Raw genomic sequence first — 15,180 nt, forward strand, 5'->3', positions numbered from 1 at the left:
GGTCAACATTCATAGAGATTTTCCAGCAATAATGCTTTTCTAGAAAAGTTTTATGAAAGATCAATTAAAATAATTATGATCTGTAAGTGCTATTCATCACCCCCTGGAATATATATCAGACGTCGAAGTATTAACTTCTTTGAATAATTTTTTTTCTGGTTAAATCTTCATTGTCAGGCTTCACTTAGATGCATATTCTTTAAGAGAAATCTTCCAGAGAAGCTTAAATTATAAAAGACATATAAGTAGAAACATTGTACGTAGGCGGGAGTGGGGTCTGGGAAGCTTTCCCCACCTTCTTTCCCTTCTGTGTAATCCATGGAGCAACTCTGTAGAACACAGTTTGAAATTCTGGGCTACCTAAATGTCCTACTTTTGTGTTTAGCAAACCTTCTGAAAAACTGCATTCCTTTATGTGGCCAACAAGTAATTACTAAGCATGTTTTCTGTACCTAGTAATATACTAGGTGCCATACAAAAAAGAACAGAAGCCTGGAAAGGTCCACTTTTATCTCACTGAGTTTGCAGACTTCTAGGAATAGAGGCAGCACACAAGTAAACATAAAGATATTTCCAGACTACTGTAAAAAATGTGAAGAAAATCCATGAAGCTGCAAGGGAGCATGGTGGCAATCCTAGGCATTTTATAATAGCATGGCTTGGAAGAACCTCCATAAAGTGGTGATATTGAAACTGAGTCCTCAGTAATGTAGGTCCAGGCATGGGAATGGTGGGCAAACGTGATAAGATAATTTTAGACGAGGGAACGGTGTGCATAAAGGAGCAGGCATATTACTAAAGAACCTGGAGGCCACTATAGTTGGGAAATATAGATCAAGGATAAGATGATAAGTTATAGTTAGGAAGAGGCCAGTTCTTGTAGAACTTTGGTTAGGAGTTTAGATTTGATTCTTAGACATGGCAAGTTACTGAAAAATAATGATTGAATAAGGCATTTGTCATATTTTCGCTACCTAGCAGCTCACCTTCTTCCTGTGTTTGGGAGGATTATCCACTGTATAAGTCCTGGGAATCACGGCTCACCCCGTGTCTCCTTCTCCTAGTGGAGTTCTTCTCTCTCAGGCACTTACAGTGAGAGAAGCGTGGCACAAGATCAGGGCTTGGTCAGTCCTATGCCCCTTCCCAGAGCTTTGAACCTGGGGGAGAGTAAGGGAGCACAGCAGAGGAGGAAATTTCCTCCCATAGCACAGTCCTAATTCAATGGCTCTTCCTGGGCCATTTCAATGAGTCCTGTGGCTTGTCTTCCTTGGCAGTAGGTCCTGTGGCTAGCCTCCCTTTGAGGCTTCATTTCTCCACCCTGGCTCCCCAGCCTTTCTGTCCATCTGGCAAGTACTCAACATGCAGTAATTTTTCTGCATAAGTTACTATCTTGTATGAAATCAAGAACTACGGCTGTTGAAAAAAGATCCCTCTGGTCTCTGGATGGAGGTAGAGAAGGCTAGAACAGAGGAAAAGGTGACCTCGATTTGGGTAACAAGGTTGATGATAATGGAGAAAATTCAGAGTAGGGACGAATACCCAAGAGTAGGTTTAAAAAAAAAAAAACACCTCTCAGGTTGGGGAAGAAAACAGCTTTTAGTAAGGCCATGAACTTTTTCTTTCACGTGAGGATTCTGAAGCTCGCCTTTGGCTACAACCCAAAGTATACTGAATTAAGGTTTTGGTAAAAATAAAGCCACTGTTTAACAAGCTCCCTTACTTGCATTTTCAGTTATGGCAGATACTGAGAAGGATATATGAAGTAGAAGAGAGGTGGGAAAAGTAGCACTGTTAGAGTCCACTGGTTCTTTTTATCTTTGCATCCTTTTTGAAAGCAGTGTTTACTTTCAGCTAAACACAAAGATGCATGTTCAGAATCATAACCCTAGGCGAGCAGTTGTAAATACTCTGAAAGATGTGGTTTGTTTTTTGTTTTGTTTGTTTGGCTTGTGCAGCATTGAAAAATGAATTATTTGTCAACATTAACAAATAGGAAGACTGGATTTTATTGCAAAAATATTAAGCTTGGGCTGGGCGCAGTGGTTCATGCCCATAATCTCAGCACTTTGGGAGTTTGAGGGAGGAGGATCGCTTTAGTCCAGGACTTCGAGACCAGCCTGGACAACATGGCAAAACCTTGACTCAAAAAAAAAAAATATGAAAACTTAGCTGGGCATAGTGGCCTGGGCCTGTAGTCCTAGCTACTTGAGAAGCTGAGGTGGGAGGATTGCTTAAGGCCCTGAGGTTGAGGCTGCAGTGAGCCGAGATCATGCCAGTGCAATCTATCTTGGATGACGGAGGGAGATCCTGTCTCAAAAACGTTTAGCTTTTCTGTAGAAGAATTTTGAGCAGCTCCTTCTAAAAAGGAAATGTACACCTCAATTTTGCCACAGTCACCACCCTTCCTCTTAGCTCTCTTGGCAAATATTTATGTTACTTGTTAACTGTCATGGGCATTTGGTTTTGAAATTTTCCAAAGATACCAACAAAAGTTTGAATTCTGTTTCATGTATGTTTAAAAATATGAACATGAATGAAAATATGAGAAATATTCCTATTGATGTCATTAAAGTACTTATATGGCAGGGAATTAAACCTCATTATCTGACTCCTTCATAATGAAGATGGAATCAAGCATTGTCCTATAGCCATATTTCTTGATAATTGTTTACTATATTTTTTGATAATCTTATGAAACAAAGAGATGAGGATGGTATTGTATAAGGCAAATTTTAGCTCGTGTAAACGTCATTGTTTTTCTAATTTGGGAGGAAAATTCTTTTGTGAAAATAATCCAAGAGTTGCTTTGACTTTTCTTCTCTCACCAATAGTTAACTTCCAGAGTATTCGGCATCTTCTTTTGAATTTTAATCTCTTTTCCTACTTTTCTGTACTGCTAGGTGTGTTCAAAGTCATATGAATTGTACAGATGTAAGACAATGCTTTAAAAATCATAGACAGCATCATAGGAAAGCATTACTGAAAAGACATTACTAGTAGATATTTGGCTGACCATGAGGTTTTAAGTTGAAAATAAATTGGAGAACTTTTTGGTCAACTTTTTCACTGGGCATTGGGGAAACTGAGACATCAATTTTTAAAAGACTTTACTACAACCAGAGATGACTTTATAGTGAGATTCAGAGAACATGCTACTGGATTTCAAGCTCAGTTAGGATAAAATATCAGTTCCAGCTCATGCATAGAGTTCCTTTGTGATCTGTTTCTTGCCTGCCTCTCTGACTCTCACCTTATTCTGACATGGCTCACTAAATTCAGCTCACACTATTAGAACACACTGATGTGGAAGGCTAGGATTAGGGTGAGGCAAGGGAAACACCGCTTTACAGTTTGTCCCTCACCCCACCTCCCACCTTAAATTTCATGCCTGGTAAGGCACTCACTGCAGGCACAAAACCTAAGGGGATACAAAACCATAGTAATCAAGATAAATCATATTTAATATAATATTAAAAAATAAATATCAATGCAAAAATATCTATGATGGACAACCTACCAGCATTTTAAATACAGATCATTGTTCTACGTAGCCACAATGGATCTTGAGGTGAAGGGAATGACATGTACCCATATTCAGGTTTTATTTATTTATTTATTTATTTTGAGATGGAGTTTCATTCTTGTTGCCCAGGGTGGAGTGCAATGATGTGAGCTTAGCTCACTGCAACCTACGCCTCCCTGGTTCAAGGGATTCTCCTGCCTCAGTTTCCCGAGTAGCTGGGATTACAAGCGCTGCCACCATGCCTGGCTAATTTTTTGTATTTTTAGTAGAGACAGGGTTTCACCATATTAGGCAGGCTGGTCTCGAACTCCTGACCTCAGGTGATCCGCCCGCCTTGGCCTTACTGGGATTATAGGCATGAGTCACCGCACCCTGCCAATGTATTTTCCAATAGTTTTTTTTTTTCTTTTTACTGAAACATTGAAGTTGTGTAAAATATATTGAATAATTGAAAAGTGGGTGTATTAGAACTGATAACATTAATATAACCTCAGATATCTTACTTACACTAACAACAGAATTTATTACAATTTTAATTTCCTGGATTTAATGGAAGCAAACTTGTTGATAAAATTCTAAAAAATAGCTCCCTTCTTTATCTCGTGTTCAACTGAGAGATTTACTATGTTTGACAATTTCTCTTTTCTAAGTGACCACCTTAAATAATCTTCAATAAAGTAAATTAAATGTTAATACGAGCTCCGAGAAAGAGCATACCGTTGTCCACCTAGGTTATAAACAAGTTGAGGACAAAATGAATTGATGGAGTGATAGATGAAGGTCAGAGTATCACCTTGATTCCTATAGAGGCTGATTTGGAGGACTTGCTTAAGGCTTATTCAGTCAAGAACGCTTATTAGTTCTAAATCTCATGGTTGAGTAAACAAAACCAGCTTATCAGGACAGGGCTCCTCCTTCTTCTGCCCTAAGAGGGCAGAGCTGTCTCTGAAGAAGCAGAACTAGAGGCTGCTCCCTTAGGGCTTGGAGTTGGCTCCCGAGAGAAAGGATGCAAATGAGTTGAACATGAACAATTATTCTGCCTAAATTTACCACTCAGATGTCTCTGTACTTATTCTCAGGTAAAGAGACTTGGGGATAGAGGGATGCCAGAAGTTATACCAATGAAGGAACATCAGAAATGGAGAAGGAGGATTTCCCACTAATGCAAACAAGGCACATTCTGCCCCAGGACCTTTGCTTCTGCTGCTCTCTCTGCCTGAAGCACTCTTCCCCTAGGTCTTCACATGGCTGGATGCTTCTCAACATTGTGGTCAAAGCTCAGTTGTTATTCTGTAAGAAGTCCGTCCCTGACCACTCTACTTAATGTGGTTCACTTGTTTATTTTTCTTTATGGAACATCTATCTAAAACTATTTTATCAATACAATGTAAGTTCTCTAATGGCGGTAACTTTGCCTATCTTGCTGAGCGCCTCAGAGTGACCCCGGTACAGAGTAAACAGGTATCTGAGGTGAGAGTTTTCAGATGCATAGCCTGAGATCAGTTTTCTTGTGCAAGTGCTTTATAGGGAGTGGGGAGGTTCTGAAGAGAACTGAGAGATGCCAGACAGTGCACAGGAAGAAGCTGATAAGAAAGACATGGGGTCAGTTCTAGAGTGATCAACCCTCCCATTTTACCCCGTGCCTAAGGGGTTTCCCAAAACTTTTAGTGTAAAACTGGGGCACTTTTAGGAAATCCAGAACTGTTGGTCACCTAGCCTCAGCCTAATCCCATGGGGGAGATCTGGTGCATGTACTTAATGAAACAGTTGTCTCACTTTGAAGCCAGCGAGCCTTCCTTCGGTATGAGTCAGTGGAGGTGGCTCCCATCAGCTGAGGGTAATTCTCAACAATGGCTGTGAGCTATTAATAGGCAAAATTCACAGCAACTGGGGGATAGGTGCACCTTCTGGAAAAGGGAATCTAGGTGAGGCACCAACAGAGTAGTGTGTACACCATTACAGCATGCAATAAATACATGTTTAATGAATGAGTAAAATAGATGATGAAATTTACAATCTCATCCCATGTTAACATGGCCCAAGTTACATCTCTTGCATTTTGGACTTTTGTGTAACGGAGATGATACAAGTTCCTTAAGCTCTTTTATCATACGCTTTGGTAATATTTTAGCTTTTTACAACTAGAACACACTGTTCTTTCTTATTTGTGTATACACAAAGTTTATGACTTGCTGACTCAGATTCTCTCAGCCTGTTAATGCTCGCTGGGGGTGAGTTAGGGACTTTGAGAGGCTGCACTGACTTCTTAATGAATCCGGAATGCCTTGTAGGAAATGTTGGTACTATTCCAGTGTGACAAATGGTATCCTAGTGGGGCAATAGAGACATTCCTTCCACAACCCCAAAACAACCAGTGTAAAAGATGTAGAGAGGCAGGTCATCCATCGGTCTTATCTACTTAATTTCAAGTAATTGATTTTGGGCTTTTTCTACCTGCTACTTGCATTCCACTTTCATTTAAATAAGCAAATAATTTTAAATACAGAACACAGTTATCTGTATATGTGTATGGTTTTTAGTATACATGCATATGTGAATGTGTGTATATAGAAATGTGTAGCTATGTATGTGTATGTATAAAACTTCTTAGACAATATTAATGGCAGTTTAGAAAGATACATAATTAGCATCAGGATTATAAAAGGAATAGGAGAAGAAAGGTGAGATACCAACATCCACCATCATTAACACAAAAGAACTGGAGGGAAGCAGTGATACGTTTAATATGAAAACAAGCAAGTTCCACACACTTGATAGGGTGAACCCCCAAATTCTCTACAGGCATCTTATAGAAGAAGGAAAATTACATAGTTTACAGTGCTTATAAGCTAAAGACAAACTGATTCTTTACGAAAGGTATCAGTATTTCTAAACTGGAGAAAGGGCAAATGTCTCACAAAAGTCTTTCTCTTTATATAATCGATATGCAACACACATTGTGCATCTATATTGCTATGTGGCAATATATATGTTCTTGAAAAACCTGACAGAATTACCTGGTAAAAATAACAGGGCTTGCGGGAAAAATAATGTTAGGCAAACCACTCAAACCATGCAACTACATAGTCAGAATGACCATAAAAATAACAACAATCCTAAAAATAATGCTTGCATAAATAAAAATGTTACATCTTAATAAAGAAAAATACAGTAAGTATAGGAATTTATAACTTTTATACAAGGTGAAGAGAGCTTATTGGAAGAAAGTGTAAGAAAGGATTTGCAAAATTAATAAATAGGGAAATGCATAAAGAGCAGGGAGGACCATGTAACAGTCATTACCAAGACAGCTCTCCAAATTTAATTGAGGATACAGAATAACTTGCATTGAATGGCATCTCGTATTTCTCTGCAACTTTTCATGTGCAGTTTTGTTGGTGTAATTCACACTGATGCTGTGTGTTAGCATCACACCTTTATTTACTATCCTCATATAAGCTCATGTACCTCACAGAGACAAGTATTGCAAAACAGACTACAATTTTTAATATGACATATGTGTGGGTGATTCAGGGCACTAACCCAACCACCTCTCCAAAGAAAGTGAAAAATCTTGAATAAACAAAGATTTTTTTTTGTTTTTATAAACTTAATTTATAATTTAAATTACCTTGCTTTTATTTCATTGTATGACACTCAGTTTTGCCTTTACAAACCTTCATAATAGATATCCTGCTAATTGACAGGTTTGATGATGTTTAGTAATTAGCAAAGAGAGGATGCTTTTAATAATAGAAAATCCTTTGTGTTTTGGTTTCATAAAAATTTATTTATGTGATTTGGTTGTTTGAGTCAGAATATAAATTGTTAAACTAGGTAAGGAATAGATTACTATTTTTCTTAAAAACTGCTCTTTTGATAGTGGGGTTTTCTGAGTATTTTACACTACCATTCTTATACAATATTGTGTTAAGATAAATAACAGGAAATAAAACAGTTTCATCTAGTGTAAGTTTATCATAAGATCTCGGACACTAATTTAAAATGCAGTAGGTTTTGGCAACTTTACCCCTTAACAAGTAAAGATCAATCCTCAGGAAAAATCAAAGTTACTCTATTATATGGGCTGTTCCATTAATAGCTCTTGAAGAAAAATGAAAATGGGCAGCTAGTCTAAATGTAAATGGCGTATCCAATTTGGAAACAAATGGCTAAAGGAATGAAGAACTATTGAAATATATGCCTACCTTTGCATTTGGTCATTTAATCCAATACTATGAAGCAATGCTAGAATTTACCAGTGATATATATCCTTTCATCAATATGTGGGGGATATATGACGTGATTTATATGTCCTTTCCCTTAGAGGGAGATAATGCACAGAACTCACAAAAATACAAATACAAATAAAGGGATGTTAGAAAAATTAAAAGGGGGCCAGGTGCCCAAAGTTCATGCCTGTAGACCCACACTTTGGAAGGTCAAGGCAGGAGTATTGCTTGAAGCTGGGAGTTCAAGATCAGCCTGGGCAACAAAATGAGACCTTGTCTCTATCCAAAAAACAAACAAACAAACAAACAACCAAACAAACAAAAAACTTTAAAAATTAACTGGGCCTAGTTCTATGTGCCTGTTAGTCCCAGCTTCTCTGGAGTGTGAGGCATGAGGATTGCTTGAGCCCAGTAGTTCAAGACTGCAGTGAGCTTTGGTGGTGCCACTGCTCTCCAGCCTGAATGACAGAGTAAGACCCTGTCTCTTAAAACAGAAAAGGAAGAAAAATTAAAAGGGGCATGTTATCATCATCGTCAAGTGGTGGCAAGTAACTTGGAATGCTAGCATTTTCCTCTAAGAACGAAGTTACTTCTGGAATGCCATGCTGTATATGTTAAATTTGTAAATCTGTGTAGGTTTAAGTTTCAGCAAGATTTTGGGTTTTTTTCTTTCTCCCTTAAACATATTCTGAGAATTTATTTCTAGGACGGCAGAGATACAGGAGTCTGACAATCCCTGGCTGACTTTAGCAGGTTAGAGAGCTGAGTAATTCAGGAAGTGTGTGATTCTCTCCTGGTTGGGCAATGGGGAGTTTGGATGTGGAGCTAAATGAATCTCACTCACTGTCTATCTTTTTAAAACATGTGCTGCTGTCGTTTGAATATCCCCTCACAACTCATATTGAAACTTAGATGCCATTGTAAGAGTGTGGAGAGGCAGAATCTTTAAGAGGTGATTAAGTCATGAGGGCTTTGCACTCATGAATGGATTAATGCTGTTATTGTCAAGTGGGTTAGTTATTGTGGCCATGAGTTCCTGATAAAAAGGGTATGTTTGGCCAAATTTCCTTGCGTTCTCAAATGCTCCCTTGCCGTATGATGCTTTTCACTACATCATGAAACACCAGGAAGGCCTTTACCGGATGCAGTCCCTCAAACTTGGACTTCCCAGCCTCCAGAACTGTGACTTAAATGCACATCTTTTCTTTATAAATTACCCAGTTTGTGGTATTATAGCAGCAAAAAATTAATTAGGACATATGCAGATTAGAAAAATGATCTGGAGATGGAAATTTTACCTATATATTGAGGGATGGGGTAGGGGCAAAATTGTGATTAAAACCATAGGTTCTGAAATTTGACTGCTCAAGTTTTAATCATGGCTTCATTGCATTTTAGTTATTGTCATTTTAGGAATATTTGTCAATCTCTACCAGCCTCATCTTTCTCTGTAGAACAAGAATGATTCTCATATGAATTGCAAAAGGTTGTTGTGAGGATTGAATAAGACAAGCACGCAATGTGCCCAGCAGAGTACCTAGTACATAGGAAGTAGTCAATACATGTTTGCTTCTATCATTAACATTACTATTATTACCCCATCTGTAGACCCAGTCTGTGGCAATATGTGTTTGTTCTTTGAGGGAAGTAGAAGCAACTCTTTAGAATGTGGGTACCATGGATAAAATACTATCATCACTTTCCTAAAACTTGGAATTTCTTTACTACTTATTTGTGTTTATCTGGCTGAATTTGAGGTTTCCTATAAATAAGGTGTGAGAGGGAACAAGTTTCATGTGAGCCTCTGTTGTTAAAACCATTTTGGTGGCAAATTATTCAAGGAATAGTCACAATAATAAGTCAAAGAGAAACAAATACACAGGATATTAAAGAGCTTCTCAGCATTTGCTTAGATGATACTACTGTTGTGAGTGGCACAGATAATCTGTGTATTCATGAATGGATTCAAGCAATTAGATGATCCAGTAAAGATAATCAAATGCTATTCTTCTTTTTCACTTAAGCTCTTCACTTGCCTACTGGTAGTGTTGGTTTTGTCTAGACAGAGTTTAGAACTTCTGTATTATTTAGTGTACAAAAATCCACCCAGAGCTGGGCGTGGTAGCTCATGCCTGTTATCCTAGCACTTTGGGAGACCAAGTCTGGTGGATCACTTGAGCCCCGGAGTTCAAGACCATCCAGGACAATGTGGCAAAACCCCATCTCTACTAAAAATATAAAAATTAGCCAGGCATGTTGGCACACTCCTGTGATCCCAGCTACTCAGGAGGCTAAGACATGAGAATTGCTTGAACCCTACAGGCAGAGGTTGCAGTGAGCTGAGATCATGCCACTGCTGCTCCAGCCTTGGCAGCAGAGCAAGACACTGTCTCAAAAAAAAAAAAAAAAAAAAAAATCCAGCCAGCCTCAGTCATAAAAACAGTCTGGGTCACCAAAAGAAGTCCTGACAACTTGAAGGCAGGTAAATACTATATTTCCTTTTAGTTAATTAAAAGAAATTATTGTATGATGGCATATATTTTAATCTCTCAGATAAATGCAGTTAAAAATTAGTCTAATTTTTAAATTAGACTAAATTAGACTAGATTGATCATTATTTTGGATTAAAATATATTCTGGAAGATTTATTCTTTAAAAAACAACAAATACTAGAAATTACATAGGCAAGTAAGTTTATTCTTATTGAAAGTAGAGGCATTAACTAAAAATTGTCTATAAATTCTTCTTTGCAAATTGCTGTCAGCCTCCAGAAGGTTTTCTTATTATTTTCAATACCCTCTGTAGTGGCCAATTTTATCCTTTTAGTGTAGATAATCACTGTCTTGCAGAGATCATTAATCCTTTCTCTCTTTTCCTCTATTAAATTAACTTAGTAAACCCCATTGTGGTTGAATCCAAATATTCACTATCTTCACATGTAGCAGACACAGATATTTGTTTAAATACATTGTTTAAATACATTGTTGTTTTCTTGTTTTTGGTTTACTAACTTAACTGTGGTTTTGTTCAGGACAACAACCTTCAGATGCTGGCTTTCCTGGCTCCCTTGCAGCTAGGGTTGGCTATGTGCCACAGGCCTCACAAATAAGATGTAAGCAGAAATCCAGTGAATGTTTCTTGGAAATCTTTTGCTTTCCTAAAAGATAATTACTGAAGCAGGTGAGGCCCCTTCTTTTTTATTCTGGCCCTGAATGTGGAAGTAATAAATATGAAAACCAATTTGCTGAGCATGGCAGCAGAAAAAGATACAAAAAGCCTGCAACCTGAGGCTGTTACTTAGCAGGTGAATCAATACCGGCAAGTGCATATCTCTGTTACATGACAGAAAAAGAAATCTCTATTTTTGCACCTGCGGTGTGTCAGTTATTAGTAATTTTTTTGAGTAGCTAACATAGCTAACCACATTCCTACAAGAACATTAATAGTTGAACATTGTTGGAGAGGATCAATCTTTGCGATTGATCTTTAGTTCATACTTGCAGAAAACATAAGGATGCAGTTTTCAGTCTTACTATGCTTTCCTGGTTAAGGTACAAATTTTGTTTTGTTTTGTAAACGTCTTTAGTCTCATATCTCCTCTCAACAACCTGAAAAATTCACTCAAACTTTGTTCAGAAAGTGGAACCTCTCAGCAATGCTCTCCCCTGTCTCCTTCATCTCTGCCCTCTTTCTGCATTATTACTCTCCATCTTCACCTGGCCACAGAAAAAAATGTGCCCCTGCTCCTCTTAAGCAAGTCTTCTATTTCCTGTCTGGACCTTCATGGCCTTTGCCCTTCACCATGACATTTTTTCTTTATTTTCTCCTCTTTCTTCTACATCTTCAGTTTCTCACTTGCCACTAGATCATTATATCAGAACATCTTTACAAAAACTTGCCTTGAGCTGCTCTCTCCTTCAGCTTCTGACCCATTTCTCTCCTCTCCTTTGTAGTCAGACTTGAAAATGTTTTACACATATTCTCTCCATTTTCTAAAGTCCTTCTCCAGCCCATTACAATTATGCTTATCTTCCTGCCAGCCCAGTGAAATCATTTTTCCCCAAATCACCAATCTCTGTGTAGACAAATCCACTGGAAAATATTTGTTTTTCTTTACTTGCCTGTTGGCAACAACTGAGATAGTTTACCAATATCTCCCTGTAATGCCTTTTTATTTTTTTGTTTTTTAAAACTACATTCTCAGTTTTTCTCCCTTCCTTTCTTGCTACTTCTTTCTGGCTTTTTCTTTTCTATAAGATCTTCAAAATATTAAAATTTCAAGGCTAGGTGTTCATCCCTCTTCCTTGTTTGTTTATATTTATCCCTAATGATATCTTACCCCAATTAGTCAACACATGTATCTGTTGATGATCTCTCTTCTGAACTCCAGGCTTATCTACTGAAAGATGCATTTGACATCTCGTAGATATCTAATAGACACCTCACCCATGAAACATCAAAACAAATTAGATGATCCCCCCAATTTCAACTCTGTTCAGTTCCAATCCCTCTATCTTAGAAATTGCATTATCATCATCCATTATTTAAAACTAGAAATATGGAAGCCATTTTTTGGCATTTCCCTTTTTAAAGTTTTTTATATCCAATTTATTGAAAGTTAGTTCCATCCTTAGAACCTATCTCTCATACCTCTTTTACTTTGTTTTATTGCTCAACATCTGTAATACCATTTTAAGAAATAAAATTAACTCACTAAAAGTGCTGAAATTTAAAAGAATGGCAATACCAGTTGATGGTGAGGCTATGGACAATAAGATCTCAGATATTGGGAGAGTAAATTTTAATTGGCAATACCACTTTGAAGAGGCATTGCCTGTTAAAGATATGCAGTGGTTCTATTTCCAGAGGCTTACCAACAAGAATGAGTGGACTTACACCTGTAATCCCAGCACTTTGGGAGGCCAAGATGAGTGGATTACCTGAGGTCAGGAGTTTCAGACCAGTCTGGCCAATATGGTGAAACTGCATCTCTATTAAAAATACAGAACCTAGCCGGCATGGTGGCTCATGTCTATAATCCCAGCTATTCAGGAGGCTGAGGGAGGAGAATCACTTCAACCTGGGAGATGGAGGTTGCAGTGAGCCAATATTGTACCACTGCACTCCAGCCTGGGTGACACAGTGAGACTTTGTCTCAAAATAATCATAATCATAATCATAATAACAAAGAGTGAGTGTATGCAACAGCAACAGTTAACATGTACAAAAATGTTCATGTCAGCAATGTTCACAATAGTTCCACGTGCGAACAAACCAATGCACGATGACCACAGAATGAAAACAAACATTAAACTGGAGAATAGACACAATAGATACTATAAAGCAAAAAGAAAAAAAATGAACAAATTACAGGTACATGAAAGAAACAACATGGATGAATTTCTAAAGTGATATTAAAGTTGTATCAGTAGTATTTAGCAAAAGATGCTAGATAAAAAATGAAACAAAGAATAATTTATGTAACATTTAATAACCTGGAAATCAAAGTCATAGTGTTTAGAAATTTAAACTTAGATGGAAAAAGTATAAAAAGAAGAAGAAGAAATAAAACTATTACCATAAAAGTCAAAATACCAGTCATTCATGGGGGGAGGGTGGTGCCCGTCATAATTCTGAAAGACACAGTTTCAAACATCATAATCCCAGATGCTGAAATCTGTAAAGTCTAAATCCCCCCAAATCACAATTTTAAAAGATTAAAATTTTGAACATTGAAACCATAAAAGATGAATTCTCAGCAAGGGATTAGTGCATTTTCGGGGGTCACCAGGATAGTTGCATCATGTTAGCTATTTGATGTTAAGGGAAACTATTACCTTGTTATTTTTTTTATTTGAAAATTAAGTATAGTTTAAGGAGATGCACGTGGGTGCCAAGCTGACAAGGGGTAGACTTGTGGACTTAATTTTAGGTGTAACCTCACATGCATTAAGGAATACCTAGAAATCTGGTAAGGCTTTATTTGGGGGTGTGTGTGAGACAGTGTTTCCAGATATTAGTGTGTGAGTGGACTAGGTGGGGAAGATCTGCCCTCAGTGTTTGTGGGCACCATCCCACTGGTAGAGGCCCTAAAAATAACAAACACAGAAAGTAACTTGGTCTCTGAGAGCGGGGGTCAATTCTCTTCTGCTGCCTTGGACAGTATAATGCCAGGCTTGCCAGTCTTTGGACTTATACCTTGGACTGAGAGTTACATCACTCTGAGTTCGGTTCTCAACGTAAAAATGTTGGAACTTTCCCAATAAATGAAGATGTCTTCTTTTTGTACATTCACATTTGTGAAAGATAAAATTTTTCAAGATCTTAGCTCTTTAGGTGATCGATTGCCTGTGCTGTGGGGACCCATCACAGTTGTTGATGGATCCCCTCAAAATACTTAGATTGTCCTTCGTGGTATTTTTTTTTTTTTCTTTTGAGATGAAGTCTCACTCTGTCGCCCAGGCTGGAGTGCAGTGGTGCAATCCTGGGTCACTGCATCCTCCACCTCCTAGGTTCAAGCGATTCTCCTGCCTCAGCCTCCCAAGTAGCTGGGATTACAGACACACACCACTACACCTGGCTAATTTTTGTATTATTAGTAGAGATGGGGTTTGCCATGTTGTCCAGGCTGGTCTTGAACTGCTGGCTTAGGTAATCTGCCTGCCTTGGCCTTCCAAACTACTGGGATTGCAGGCATGAGCCACCGCACCCAGCCTCCCTCCATGACCTGTTTATGAATATGGTTCAGCTACTCATAACTGTTATAAGTGGGCAACTATCATTAGTGTATCTGAGTGTTTGTGTTTGGAAAACTATATATGTTGTTATTGCCTATTTTATTGTGTAAAGTGGCCTGTGGACTGTCCTGTCATATTTTTATGTTTCTCAAACAATTCCTCCCTTAAAACATGTAAATCAATGTTTAGAGAATTTTAAAATTGTTTTTTCCAGAATTATATTTTTAGGATTTTGATCTTTTGGGATGGTGATTTTTGAGATTTTAGACCATAGAAATTTTCATCTTTTGGGATTTCAACATTTGGGATTATGGCATTCAGGAGTCTGTCTTTTGGTATGGTGGCCAAAATCCCAGAGTAGGGGAAGGTAGCTTTGAGTGTGATGAAGCAGGCAAGGCGTTTCTGGGGTGCGAGCAGGGTTCTGTTTCTTGCCTTGCATTTGCTTTTACAATGCATACTTTATAATAATTATTCTGTACTTGGATGCTCCATTTATCTTTCCATAGATAGTATATACATGTGTTAGATATTTATGTATATTTGTATATAAATATCTATGCATTATATTTTACAAGAAAATATACAAATATTAAATATATAAATAACTTCCCTGAATAAAACCATGGTGCGCAGAATGATATCCTAACACCTTCTTGTGACTGACAAATCTCTGCAGGTGCTGATGGGG

This window comes from Mandrillus leucophaeus, unplaced genomic scaffold, assembly GCF_000951045.1.
Source record: "Mandrillus leucophaeus isolate KB7577 unplaced genomic scaffold, Mleu.le_1.0 Scaffold19, whole genome shotgun sequence".
Classification (NCBI taxonomy): domain Eukaryota; kingdom Metazoa; phylum Chordata; class Mammalia; order Primates; family Cercopithecidae; genus Mandrillus; species Mandrillus leucophaeus.